Source organism: Chiloscyllium punctatum, unplaced genomic scaffold (assembly GCF_047496795.1).
Source record: "Chiloscyllium punctatum isolate Juve2018m unplaced genomic scaffold, sChiPun1.3 scaffold_191, whole genome shotgun sequence".
NCBI classification, from domain to species: Eukaryota; Metazoa; Chordata; class Chondrichthyes; order Orectolobiformes; family Hemiscylliidae; genus Chiloscyllium; species Chiloscyllium punctatum.
Genome location: NW_027309925.1, coordinates 202,002 through 215,697, shown reverse-complemented (window position 1 = coordinate 215,697; position 13,696 = coordinate 202,002). Strand labels below are relative to the sequence as shown.

The following is a 13,696-nucleotide window of genomic DNA, read 5'->3' as shown; positions in this document are numbered from 1 at the left end:
GAGTTTACCCACAATCCTTCACTGGTTTAATGCCTCCTGAATAGCACTAGCAACTGTTCCCTTCCAGTGCCAGTACAATCCATCCTTCTGATGGAGGGCAATTCTACCCCACAAGAGATTCCAATGATCCAATAATGTGAACTCTTCTATTCCTATGTCATTGATACCAATAAACAACAGCCTCCCCTCAAAATGGTTATTCTCCCCTTTAAGAATATTCTGCTCCCTCTCTGAGACATCCTTATACAAAAATTACACATTCGAATTATAAACCTTACACTCATCAGGTCATCATAAAAGGATTACATGACACATTGAAGGTTTGGGGAGACCTTTTGAGAGAATGTGATGATTCAAAGGAGAATTTTTAAGCAGCAAATGGGATTGATCTGGAACACAATACTCACACACACAATGTGAATATCCAGATCCTGATATACTGAGTAATTCAATCAGAGTTTAGCAGAATATTTACTGAGATTACCAACTGAATGTCCACCTGTAATATCCCGTAATACAAGTTTATAAAATCTGTCACTATCAGTTTAAGTTAGAAACTCACAGCATCCCCTCCTTGTGGCCCAGGATTACTGTACATATTACCCTAGAGGACATCAGCAGTCAACTCAGAGGGAAATCTGTGGGTTTCTAGGAGATTCCAACTTGAGATCTCATGTAATTGAACACAGCAGTTCTTTGACACATTGGAGAAAATGATCCAAGGGTCAGTGAGATATGGGGAACAAGAATTCCTTTCTTTTCTTTCATTCCGTGCTGCCGCTCTGCCTCATCAATAAGACATGGGTGTGAAAGGCTAATGCCTAACGATGGGCAAGTTGTCTCCATCCTGACCAATGGGTAGGAAGATCCTCTCAATCACTCCAAAGCGTATCCCTAAAAAGATAGCAACTCTACCTGCTTCCCACTGCCCAGTGCTCCCAGTAAATGTTTGGAAGAATGGGAAGGGGGGATATCTCCTAGAAAAGGCATAACTGTAAAGGTCTAGGAGGATTATGAAAAGAGAGAGATGCACAGGAGAAGGGGGCAACAAGTTGCCAGATGGGGTGTAACTTGGGAAAAATGGGAAGTTGCTCATTTTGGAGGAGATAATAAAAGAACAAAGTACTATTTAAATGGTGGAAACTGTAGAAAGCTGCACCACAAAGGGACCTGTGGTAATTGTTCAGGAAACACAGAAAGCTACCACACAGTTACACCAGGAAATCAGGAAGGGGAATCGAATGTTCTGTTTCAAAAGTTTTCAGTATTAGAGTTTGGAGTCTCTACCTGAGAGTAACGTGTGGAAGTGCTGGTGAGACCACCATATCTGCAGTAATGAGAGCAGTTTTGGTCCCTTTAGATAAGGAAATGTGTCACTTTATTGGAGGCATTTCAGGGAAGATTCAATGAGATGATCCCTGGTTTGGAGGGATTATCTTTTAAATAATGGTTGAAAAGGTTGGGTCTCTACTCACTGGATTTTGGAGAAAGAGAGGTGATCACATTGAGACAGATGGGATTCTTTAGGGGTTTGACAGGATAAACACTGAGAGGATGTGTCTGAGGGTAAACACTGAGAGGGGAGTCTGAAACCAGATTATGAGTCACGGAATCAAGGGTTCGGTTTTGGATTCAAGTTTAAGGTGACACAGACGCGGGTAAGGGGTTTCAGTAGCAATGGAGCTGGGGTGAGGTGGAAAAAAGTAACGTTTAAGAGATTGGAATTCCTGGTGTTTGTGATTGTGTGGATGTCTGATCAGAAGGTCACCTTGGGGTCAGATATAACAGCAATATTGTGAAGAGTGTCATTCTGCTTCAGAGAGTTCCCAGTGAGAGGGAGGGGCTCAGCAGAAAGGTAAATGTAAGGCAATGGGTTTAACCATGACAATGTTTCATTGGAGGAAACTGCAGCTAATCGAGTAGTAGGAGTGTGGTAAGCAGTTTGATAACTGAGTAACAGTGGAGTAATGGAGAGGGATGATGGGGAGGGAGAGCTGGGCATCGTCCGTGTACATGTCAAACCTAACACAGTGTGTTTGGATGATATCACCTCCTGGCATGATGTACGTGAGATACAGGAGAGACCAAGGATAGATCGTTGAGGGACACCAAATGCAAGGAATTCAGAAAGGAAAAGGAGAGTGAAGATGGAGCAGGATTTTCCAACAACAGTGAGGTCAAGTATTAGTTTTTCACAGAATGGGAGAGAAGGACATAACCAAAAAAAAAGACCAACAGACAGAACAAGGAACAATATCTATGAATTGACGAGGGGGAGTGATGAGGCGGCAGCAGAGGAAAGAGAGTTGGAAAGTGAGTTTAGTGAGATTAGGGTAAAGTGTCAAAGTGAGCTCTGATAAGACTTGACAAGACACTGGAGATAGATGTAGGTTCAGGACAAAACCAGGAACACCACGTGAGGCAGTTTGGCTCAGTGGGCTAGCGGGAGGAGAGAAGCAGCAGATCGGATTATCTCAGTCTTAGTGACAGAGAAACTCCATGTGCTCCTCACTCGTTGGTGGAGGGGAGGATGGAGGAGATAGGATGATGGGCAGTGTTTTACAAAGAAACAAAACCAGGGTTAGTGATATTTAAAATGAATGAACAAACCTGATGTATTTAGGTTTTATCCAGAATATTAAAACAAATGACTGAAGTCCAGGTTCGAATCCCATCTTGGCAAATGGTGGCATCTGAATTCAAGAAAAAAAAACAACGTATTAGGAATCTCCTGATCTCCATGAAACCATTATCATTGGCGAAAAAAATCCTGCCAACCTGACAGCAGCCCAGCCAGCTACTCACTGAAATAATCACTGCAAAGTCTCAACACAGGAATGAAACTGGATGGACCAGTTGGCAACTAACACAGCACCAGAAATTACAACCACAGAATCAGCCCCCTCGATAGTGCAATGTCCTCCTCACTAACATATGGTTTTTGGGGCCAAAATGTGGAGAGCTGTCTCACAGACTAGTCAAGGAACAGCCTGACATAGTCATACCCACGGAATCATCCCTTACAAACAATGACCAGACACCACCATCACCATCCCAAGATATCGAGAGTGTGGTGCTGGAAAAGCACAACAGTCAGGTAGCATCCGAGGAGCAGGAGAATCGACGTTTCTAGCCTAAGCCCTTCATCAGCCTGACCTGCTTTGCTTTTCCAGCACCAGACCCTTGACTCTGATCTCCAGCATCTGCAGTCTTCACTTTCTCCTAAAATCTCTGGATATGTCCTGCCCCACCAGCAGGACAGACCAGGCAGAGGTGGTGGCACAGTGGTGTACAGATGGGGAGGATTGGCCCTCGGAGTACACAGCATTGGCTCCGGAGACCAGGAAGTCTCATGGCTCCTGCTGATTACCACGTCCCGTCCTCCCTTGGCTGATGAATCACTCCTCCTTCATGTTGAATAACATTTGGAGGAAGCACTGAGGCAATAAAATGGTGTCAAATGTACTCTGGGTACAGGATTTCAATGTCCACAATCGAGACTAGCTCTGCAACAGAATTACTGACTGAGCTGGCCAGGTCCTAAAGGGTATAGCTGCTCAACTGAGTCTGCAGAGGGTGGTGAGGGAACCAACAAGAGGGAAAAACATACTTGATCTCATTGTTCTGAATTGACCAGCGGCAGATCCATCTGTCCATGACAGTATCAGTAAGACCAACCATCACACATTCCTTTTGGAGACAAAGTCTTGCCTTAAAGTTGAGAAAAACCTCCATCGTGTTGAGTGACACTATCACCGTTCTAAATGGGATAGACTTTGAAGAGATGTAGGATCTCAAACTGGGTATCTCTGAGGCACTGTGGGACATCAACAGCAGCAGAACTGTACTCCAGCACAATCTGTAATCTCATGGGTTTGTACATCCCGCACTCACCCATCACAATGGACAGTAAAGGAGGGCATGCCATGAGAAGCACCAGGCAGACTTAAAAATGAAGTGCCAACTGGGTGAAGTGACCAAACAGGACTATCTGCATATCAAACAGCAGCAGCAGCAAACAACAGAGCTAAGTGATCCGACATCCAATGGAACAGATCGGAGCTCTGCAGTTCTGCCACACCCAGTTGTGAACGGTGATGGACAATTAAACAACTCACTGCAGGAAGCATCACAGATATCCCCACCCTTACTGATGGAGGGGCCTCACACATCCATGCACCAGATAAGATGACAGCATTTGCAGCAATCTGCAGCCAGAAGTGCAAAGTGGGATGATCCATCTCAGCCTTCTCCAGTGGTTTCCAACATCACAGATGTGAGTTTTAAAGCAGTTCAGTTGAGTTTGAATAACATCAAGAAACTGTTAAGTCGTGCAAAGGCTACGGGCCCTGCCAATATTCTGGCAATAATACTGATGGTTTGTGCTCCAGAACTTGCCACCCACCAAGCCAAGTACCACTCCAGCACTGGCACCTATCTACAATGTGGAACATTGCCCAGGGATGTTCAACACAAAAACACGGGGCAATCCAACCCAGCCAATTTCCCTCTATCAGTCCACACTCGATTAGCAGTAAAGTGATGGAAGATGTCATCGACAGGGCTACCAAGCAGCAGCTGCTCAGCAACAGTCAGATCAGCGACCCTCATTTTAGGCTCCACCAGGGCCACTCAGCTCCCGATTGTGTTACTGCCCTGATTCACAATCTGGCAACCAGCTTAATCCCAGAGGGGAGGTGAGGTGTGTGAGATAACTCAGCCCCACTCCAAGACCACTATTTCTAGCTGATTCCACCCTTGTCTCATCTCCAGACTTCATTTTCCAAACACACTCAGGTCCAGCTTGCCACATTCAACCTCCCTGTAATCTCAAGAAAGTCTAAATCTCTGCTTGTTGATTCATCAAAAGGCTCCTAATTATAATCAACATACAGCCATAGAGATGTACAGCAAGGAAACAGACCCTTCGGTCCAACCCGTCCATGCTGACTAGATAACCCAACCCAATCTAGTCTCACCTGCCAGCACCTGGCCAATATCCCTCAATTTAAAATTCTCACACTTGATTTAATTCCTGGCTGTGATAATCCCTAGCTCCCTGCACCACACACACTGAGACCTCGACAACCCACTTTCTTAGAGACTCCCAACCATTTGTTAATTCATTACTTCACCTGTGTGGCTTTTTCGACAGTTGCTGCAGCAGCTTGGTCTGAACTTCGCAACCAAAACCTCACAGGTCTGCTTTCCACCTTTAAGACATCCCTCAAAACCTGCTTTTTGGCAATGCTTTTGGTCACCTGACCTAATATCTCCATCTCTGGCCTTATGTCTAAAGTTCTCAATAGTATTTTTGAGAAATTATAAGCATGATAATAAAAATACAAACTGTTGTTGATTTGGACATTATTTTCAAATCATCACTGTTGCTGAATGAATAATCTATAATGCCACTTACCCAACCACATTGTAGGAGCACCTCCACCACACAAACTGCAGCTGTACAAGAAAGTCAAACATCACCCTCTCCACAAGCAACAGGGCTTTGGCATTAATCACTGGTATCTGTGGAAGGAGAAATACAGTTGATGTTTCAGGGAGTGCAAAATGGATTACAGGGAATGAAAATGGTGCAGAATTTGATCGTCAGAAATGGAAGGAAAATACACTTGCTTGTTGGAAAAAAGGATTCTTGTCTGTCAAAAATATTCAAGAAAAAAGTAATCTGATAATAGAGCAGTCCATGGTCAGGGGCTGGGCCGCAGTGAAAAACTCATTTACAAAGGGTCTATAAAAGTAATAATACAGTAGTAAACGGACCAAAAATACACCCATGGTTCGAGACTGAGTGTGAGAGGTAATTTCGGTTTAAACTTTAAGATGTGCCTGGACCACAGACTGATCTATAATAAAAGACAAAACTTTTGTTTCTTTTCTAAAACATTTTGTATACTCAAAAGTAGAATAATTTAAATTGTGCAGAATGCTGACAATTTGTGAGCAGAGTAAAAACAAACAGGCCCTTGATTGATGAAACCATTAACACAGGCAGGGAAGGATGAGTCCTTGACTGATAATACTGCAGGGTGAGAGAAACAACTTTGGAGATTCTGAAGACTTTGTGATAAGGGTGCAAATCAAAGAATAATGATGTTTTTAAGAATGTGAACCTCATGGCTCGTTAGAGCCAGGGAGGGGAGGGTCTGGAGGCATTTGTTGCAGACTTTGTGATAAGGGTGTAAATCGAAGAATAATGATGTTTTTAAGAATGTGAACCTCATGGCTTGTTAGAGCCAAGGAGGGGAGGGATTTGTACTGTATATAATGAGAAACTTTGTAAGCCTCAGCGCGCCTTTTACTCAGAAGGGTGCCCGACTCTGCAGACTTGCTAATAAAACTTTGTTTTCCTGAATTTGTCTAGAGCGATTATTAAGAAGCGATTTTCGTTTCTAACAACTTGGGGGCTCGTTGTCCGGGATCAACACTCCGGCCGCGGGGGGAGCTGAGGAAGGACATCGGAGAAGGTGCACCCTGCTGATTTCAGCAGTCCCTGATTCCTTGCTTGTCGCCCCGCGCGGCTTGAGCGAGTGATATCCGGGAGGCTCAGGAAAACAAAGGAGGGGTGTAGCCGAGGCAGTGGGGACGGTTAACGATCGAGTAATTTCGGTGCACCGAACCCAGGTAAGAAAAACTTGCGGGGACCGTGTTTCTGGACGCCTGGGGACCTACGGGGTGCCTGTGGATTTTTCTACAGAGACGTAGGACTCAGGTATCTAGAGACCGGGGCTTGCCTGTGAGGGATTTTGCAGAGACCGTGTTTGAGGAGGAACGTGTACCTACGGGGTGCCTGTGATCTGTGTCACAGAGACGTAGGACACAGGAATCCAAAGACCGGGGGTGCCTGCAAAGGAACCTGGGCGATCACGGGACTGAAGGTCCGGGAATTGGCTAAATTGTGATAGATTATCACGGGAAAATTACGAAGTCCTCGGCAATGGGAAATAAGGGATCCAAGGCGAGTAAGGGAAAGGTAGGCTTGAACAGAGACAATGACAAATACCCCGGGGTACCTGACAATAGTCCGTTAGGAAGAATGTTAAATAATTGGGATCAGGGTGGGAGAAAAGGAAAATCTAAAAGGAAGATGGTAAAATACTGTCAAAAGTGGTCCCAGAAACCTATTCAGGGCGACTCAGTGTGGTGGCCTAGATTCGGTACTGACGAAGACTGGGTCCGGCAAGCTCTCATTTTATATGTCAATTCAAAACCTGATGTTAATCTGGAAGAAAGGGATTATGCCCTTTGTTGGCTACCGGTTACGATATCTTGCCAAATGCAAGTAACTAATGAAGACTCGAAAGGGCAGAAAGAATGGGATCCTTTAGATCACTTACCGCCGCCCTACGTGACCCCATCTGCCCCACAAAATGTTCCTCCGGGTGACGACGAGTCAGGGGAAGGGGAAGAAAATGGGGAGGAATCACAGGCTACCTCAGGGGTATAGACCAGATCTCAAGCTGGAAGGGGTCACAGACAAAACCCTGTCTCGATTGCAAGAATGAATCCACTCCGGGAAGTGCCCATGGGGGGCGAGGAAGGAAGGACGGGATATGTAGACGTTCCCTTAACGAGTACTGAAGTACGGAATTTCAGGAGGGAGATGAAGGGTCTACTAGAGGACCCCATGGGACTTGCTGAACAATTGGATCAGTTCTTGGGTCCGAATACTTACACGTGGGAAGAGATGTATTCCATCATGAAAACATTGTTCTCTAGCCAGGAGCGTCAGATGATACGACAAGCTGCGCTGTTGGTCTGGGAGAAAGAGGGGGGAGAAGGAGGGGAGCAGAAGTTTCCCCTCACCGACCCCGAGTGGAATAAGAACACGGAGGAAGGACGGCGAAACATGAGGGACATGCGGGAATATTGGATAAAAGGAATAAGACAGGCAGCCCCGAAGGGGCACAATTTTACCAAGGCCTTTGGTAATCATCAAAACCCGGAGGAAACCCCTACGGACTTCCTAGACAGGATCAGGAAGAACTTGCAGCAGTTCGCTGGGGTGGACCCTGAGACGGACGTGGGACAACAACTCATACGGGTAGAGTTTGTATCAAAAGCCTGGCCGGACATACGCAAGAAGTTAGAGAAAATGGATGATTGGGATAGTAAATCTCTAAGTGAACTACTACGGGAGGCGCAAAAGGTGTTTGTGAGAAGGGACGATGAGAAGCAAAAGAAGGCGACAAAGATAATGATGCAAGCGGTGCAACAAATGACAGCTGGAAGAAGGGAAAAGGGGAAGCCGTGGCAGAAACAGGAGAGGGGAGAGTCGTGGCAAGAGCAGAGGAAAAGAGAACCATGGCCGGAACAAAGGAAGAGTGGAGGAACGCGAGACCGCGACAGGGAAACGAAGAGGATACTCAGATGTTACTACTGTAATGAAGAGGGACATTTTAAACGGGAGTGCCCCCGCTACAAGCGGGAGGTGCGGTCGTACGCACTGATGGAGGAAGATTAGGGAGGTCGGGGGTTCCTACCCTTGGGGCAAAAGGACTATCGACAGGAACCCCTGGTAAACTTGAAAGTAGGGCCCCAAGGATCGGAGATCACATTTATGGTGGACTTGGGAGCCGAAAGATCAAGAATAATCCAAATACCCCCCGGCACCCGAGCAGGAGGAACAGTTATGGGGGTATCTGGAATTGGAGGACAGAAATTACAAGTCCCAGTGGTGGAGGATGTGGAAATTGGATATGAAAACAGAACTACTAAACGAGACCTCCTTCTATTGCCATCGGCGGGGTTTAATTTGTTAGGAAGAGACTTGCAGGTCAAACTAGGGATCGGAACGGTACCAAGTAACGGGGAAATAGTGGTAAGGTTGTTCGCCCTCACCGAAGAAGATGATCAACAAATAGACCCGGAAGTATGGTACCGAGAGGGGAACAGAGGGGGCCTAAACATCAAACCTCTCCAAATCACCATGTTACCAGGAAAAGGCCCGGTAAGAAGGAAACAGTACCCGATTGCTATGGAAGGACAGGAACTGTACATCGACGGGTCCTCCCGGTGCATCAGCGGCGTACGGTACAGTGGCTATGCTGTCGTAGATGGCGCAACGAAACAGACGATCGAGTCCGGACGACTGCCCGGGAAGTGGTCAGCCCAATCCTGTGAGTTGTACGCCCTCCAGAGGGCCATGAAGTTGTTGGAGGGGAAGGTGGGAACCATATATACTGACTCAAAGTATGCATACGGGATCGTTCATACTTTCGGGAAAATCTGGAAAGAGCGAGGATTGATAACTTCCCGGGGAAAAGAATTAGCTCACGAACAAATGATCAGCCTAACGTTGGAAGCCCTGGCGTTACCTACAGAACTCGCAGTAGTCCATGTACCCGGCCACCAGAAGGGGTCGACACCGGAAGCGGTGGGAAACCGGCTGGCAGATGAGGAAGCCAAGCGGGCAGCGGTCGAAAAATCCGTCCAATTGTTAACGTTAATACCGTTGAGGGAAGGGCTCGCTAAACAACCCGTCTTCACCCAGGGGGAGATTGATAAAATGGATCAATTGGGTCCCCGGCTAGATACTAACGGGAAGTGGACAGTTCCTGACGGGAGACAAGTACTGAACAAACAGATCACCCGGGGCATTCTGCACCGATTACACCATCAAACCCACTGGGGGGTGCAAGCCATGTGTGATACGATCCTGAGAGACTATGTATGCAGGGGGATATACACATTAGCCCAACAGGAGGTAGTCGGATGCCCCACTTGCCGGCGTATTAACAAGAAAGCCATGCGTTCTATGCCAGCTGGTGGTCAGCCCCTCGCAATTAGGCCATTCCAGAGGATCCAAGTTGACTTTACAGAATTGCCCCCAGTACAGCGATGGAAATATCTGCTAGTAATAGTAGACCATTTCACTCACTGGGTAGAGGCTTTCCCAACTGCCAAAGCCGATGCACCAACCGTGGCCCGACTGTTGTTAGAGAACATAATCCCGAGATATGGCATAATGGAATCTATCGACTCCGACTGCGGGACGCATTTTATTTCTAAGCTACACCATTTGATCTGTACTGCCCTGGGTATCCAATGGAAATTCCATGCACCCTGGCATCCTCAGAGTTCGGGTCGGGTTGAGAGAATGAATGGCACACTCAAGACCCAATTGACTAAGCTGGTGTTCGAAACTAAGTTACCTTGGCCAGAGTGCCTGCCCATTGCCCTATTGAGGATCCGTACGGCACCTCGCCGGGATGTCGGGTTTTCCCCCTATGAAATGATGTTCGGATTAACATATTGGAGTAAGGTTGATGGATGTCCCACTCTACAAGGGGGAGATGTATTTGTCAGAAACTATTTACTGGCCTTATCCCGTTCTTTTGCAGAACTCCGGAGGAAAGGTCTCCTGGCTCAGACTCCGCCGCTCGACTTCCTCTTGCATAAGGTGGAGCCCGGAGATTGGGTACTTGTTAAGACCTGGAAGGCCGAAAAGCTCCAGCCGCGGTGGGAAGGACCGTTCCTGGTTCTGTTAACAACTGAAGCAGCTGTTTGGACGAAAGAGAAAGGGTGGGTCCACGCATCGAGGATAAAGGGGCCTGTTCCGTCTGAAGGAGAAAGTACTTGGACATGCGAGCAAGGGGACAAGCCGTTGGTGGTAAAACTGAAAAGACAGCAATAATGAACTCTACTTGGACTGTATTGGTGGGAATATTGATCAATTTATTCCTGTATGTGGAAGAGGGTGAGGGAAGATGTGACAAATGTCGACCTACAGTAAGACTTGGGATTCGAATCTACTCGGGAACATTGTGTCCCATTCCTATGTGGACGATTGGTGTTACGATGTGAGTGCACGCCATGAATGTTGGGAGGGTGGAAGACCCTATTATCAGGTATATAATAAAGGATACGGTGGCAAAATCCGTGGATGCCCTATAAATGACCGCTGGGTGTGTATTAGCAAAACTGGGAGGTGGGACCTATCCTCCGTGTTGCGCAGGGAACAGGTTGACAGAGTCAAGGAGACCAAGATACAGATCACTGATCGGGGGTTGGGGAAAGAGCAAGACAGTCAGGGAACGGTCGTGCTCTCTAAAGTGCCATCGGTATACGAAGAGGTAGAAGGAAAGATTGAACTCCCTGATGTTACACAAAACCTGTTTATTGATCTCACCTCTAGAATAGCCACTGTTTTAAATGTTAGCAATTGCTGGGTTTGTGGGGGGCCGCATATGTCGGAACAATGGCCGTGGACTGGTCAAAGCTTAGACATAGGGGAGTTGCTACAAACCACTTGGACCTGTGTCAACGATAGAAAAAGCCAGGGGTGGAGACTGACAAACAGCCCTGAGGGCCGGTTCTGTATTGAAGGCAAGGGGACAGTGGAGGTAGGGATTAGTCCCTGTCAGAATATATTGGATGCAACCACGCGAGTATGGTGGCCTGAGGATATTACTTGGTACATTGCAAACCGGGATCATGGAAATTGCGTTCCATTACGTACTGATTCCTCCTCTGACGAGCTGGGGACTGATTACTGGAATTGCAGTGGTCCTAGTCCTTATGAGGGCGTCCCTGGGGTAAAGGAACTGTGGGATGATGTTGTGAGGCAGGGAGGGCCTGCTCCAGATGGCCTATTTTGGATATGCGGTAATCAGGCATACTCCAAACTACCCATGGGATGGGCTGGGGTATGCTTCCTGGGTCTAATACGACCTGCGTTCTTCCTATTACCCCGGAAGGAAGGCAACGATTTGGGAATTAAACTATTTGACTCTCTCCGTAGGTCGCCAAGGGATATCCAAGTCGGTGATTGGGGGGATGAGTGGCCACCGGCCCGGATTATTGCATACTACGGGCCAGCTACATGGGCACAGGACGGATCATGGGGATACCGTACTCCTATCTATATGTTGAATCGAATTATCAGGCTCCAAGCAGTCGTAGAGGTTATTACTAACCGGACTGCCCTGGCCCTGGAGCTGCTGGCTAAGCAGCAGGATCAGATGAGGGCTGCTATATATCAAAACCGACTTGCCTTGGATTATCTGTTGGCCTCGGAGGGGGGTGTGTACGGGAAGTTTAACCTGACTAACTGCTGTCTAGAAATTGACGATAATGGTAAAGCGGTTTTGAAAATTTCCGATGAAATTCGGAAATTGGCCCATGTGCCAGTACAATCTTGGCGTCCTCTTAGTGGCATCGGATGGTGGGATGGTCTCCTAGGTGGTAGCTGGTGGCGCACGGCGTTGCTGGTGGTTGGGGGGGGCATGATTCTTCTTCTCGTATTACCCTGCCTAACTCCCTGTATTCAGTTTTTAATTCAGAAAAATATTTCCCGACTCCAGGCAGTGGTGGTTCCACAACATGGGACGTGTGAACTTAAAGTGATGTTGCTGCGAAAGACAAGGATTTCCCGGGCCCTTGAGGAGGGGGGGCTATCTTGGTCAGGCACATCTTAAAGAAAGAAAAGGGTGGAATTGTGAGAGGTAATTTCGGTTTAAACTTTAAGATGTGCCTGGACCACAGACTGATCTATAATAAAAGACAAAACTTTTGTTTCTTTTCTAAAACATTTTGTATACTCAAAAGTAGAATAGTTTAAATTGTGCAGAATGCTGACAATTTGTGAGCAGAGTAAAAATAAACAGGCCCTTGATTGATGAAACCATTAACACAGGCAGGGAAGGATGAGTCCTTGACTGATAATACTGCAGGGTGAGAGAAACAACTTTGGAGATTCTGAAGACTTTGTGATAAGGGTGCAAATCAAAGAATAATGATGTTTTTAAGAATGTGAACCTCATGGCTCGTTAGAGCCAGGGAGGGGAGGGTCTGGAGGCATTTGTTGCAGACTTTGTGATAAGGGTGTAAATCGAAGAATAATGATGTTTTTAAGAATGTGAACCTCATGGCTTGTTAGAGCCAAGGAGGGGAGGGATTTGTACTGTATATAATGAGAAACTTTGTAAGCCTCAGCGCGCCTTTTACTCAGGAGGGTGCCCGACTCTGCAGACTTGCTAATAAAACTTTGTTTTCCTGAATTTGTCTAGAGCGATTATTAAGAAGCGATTTTCGTTTCTAACACTGAGGAAGCTAGATATTGACAAAGTGGTCATGAGGGAGCCCAGAGGTGAATCAGAGCAGTATTGGCTGCTGTGATCATAATGACTCTATAATAGAGAAAGGCTGCACATGCGCCTGGCTGCACCTTGCCCCCTACAAAGATGGCGGCCGCGCACGTGTCCAGTGAATCGTTGTCCCGAATAAAGATGGCGGCGCTTACTCAGGTCTGCAGCCGCGCTGAGGCAATTCTCCATTTACTGCAAACACGGGACTGGAACGTTCAAATTTATGTTTTCCGACGTGCACAATTTGTTTGTATAACCTCTCCGCTCATAGCAACACAGTTTTTCTCCCGTTTCCCTGTTTATTTCTTTCCTTACCGTATCCTTTCTCTCCATAACTTCCCGAACGTTCATTACGGCGACTCGGCGCCGCGCGCGAGGGTGATCACATGGTTTAGTTTAGCTCCGCCCTTTATTTACTTTGATTGGTTGGAGGACCAACATCCCGCTCGGTCCTCCAGGTCCGCCCACCGTCCTTTCATTGATCCGGTGCTGACATCAATCACCCGCGGGTCACTTTGTTGGCTAGAGCATGCGCGGTGCGACCTGCTTTTGCTGATATGTTGGGTCATGTGATGGGAGAGTTTACTGAG

The 13,696-nt window shown here is 46.9% G+C and overlaps 1 long non-coding RNA gene across 3 annotated transcripts in view; it reads right to left on the bottom strand.

Moving 5' to 3' along the window:
* The window catches only part of LOC140471889 (uncharacterized), a 33,054-nt gene extending 19,603 nt beyond the window's left edge, over positions 1-13,451 (bottom strand). For 2 of the 3 annotated variants that reach the window (XR_011957245.1, XR_011957243.1), the window contains exons 1-3: positions 13,422-13,451; positions 5,420-5,526; positions 2,611-2,693 (exon numbers count right to left, since the gene is read on the bottom strand). This is a non-coding gene — a long non-coding RNA (uncharacterized lncRNA). Of the gene's footprint in view, positions 1-2,610; positions 2,694-5,419; positions 5,527-13,261; positions 13,279-13,421 lie in introns of those variants that run through there. The other variant, XR_011957244.1, reaches the window with a different exon arrangement.
* Positions 13,452-13,696: the final 245 nt, after the last annotated feature.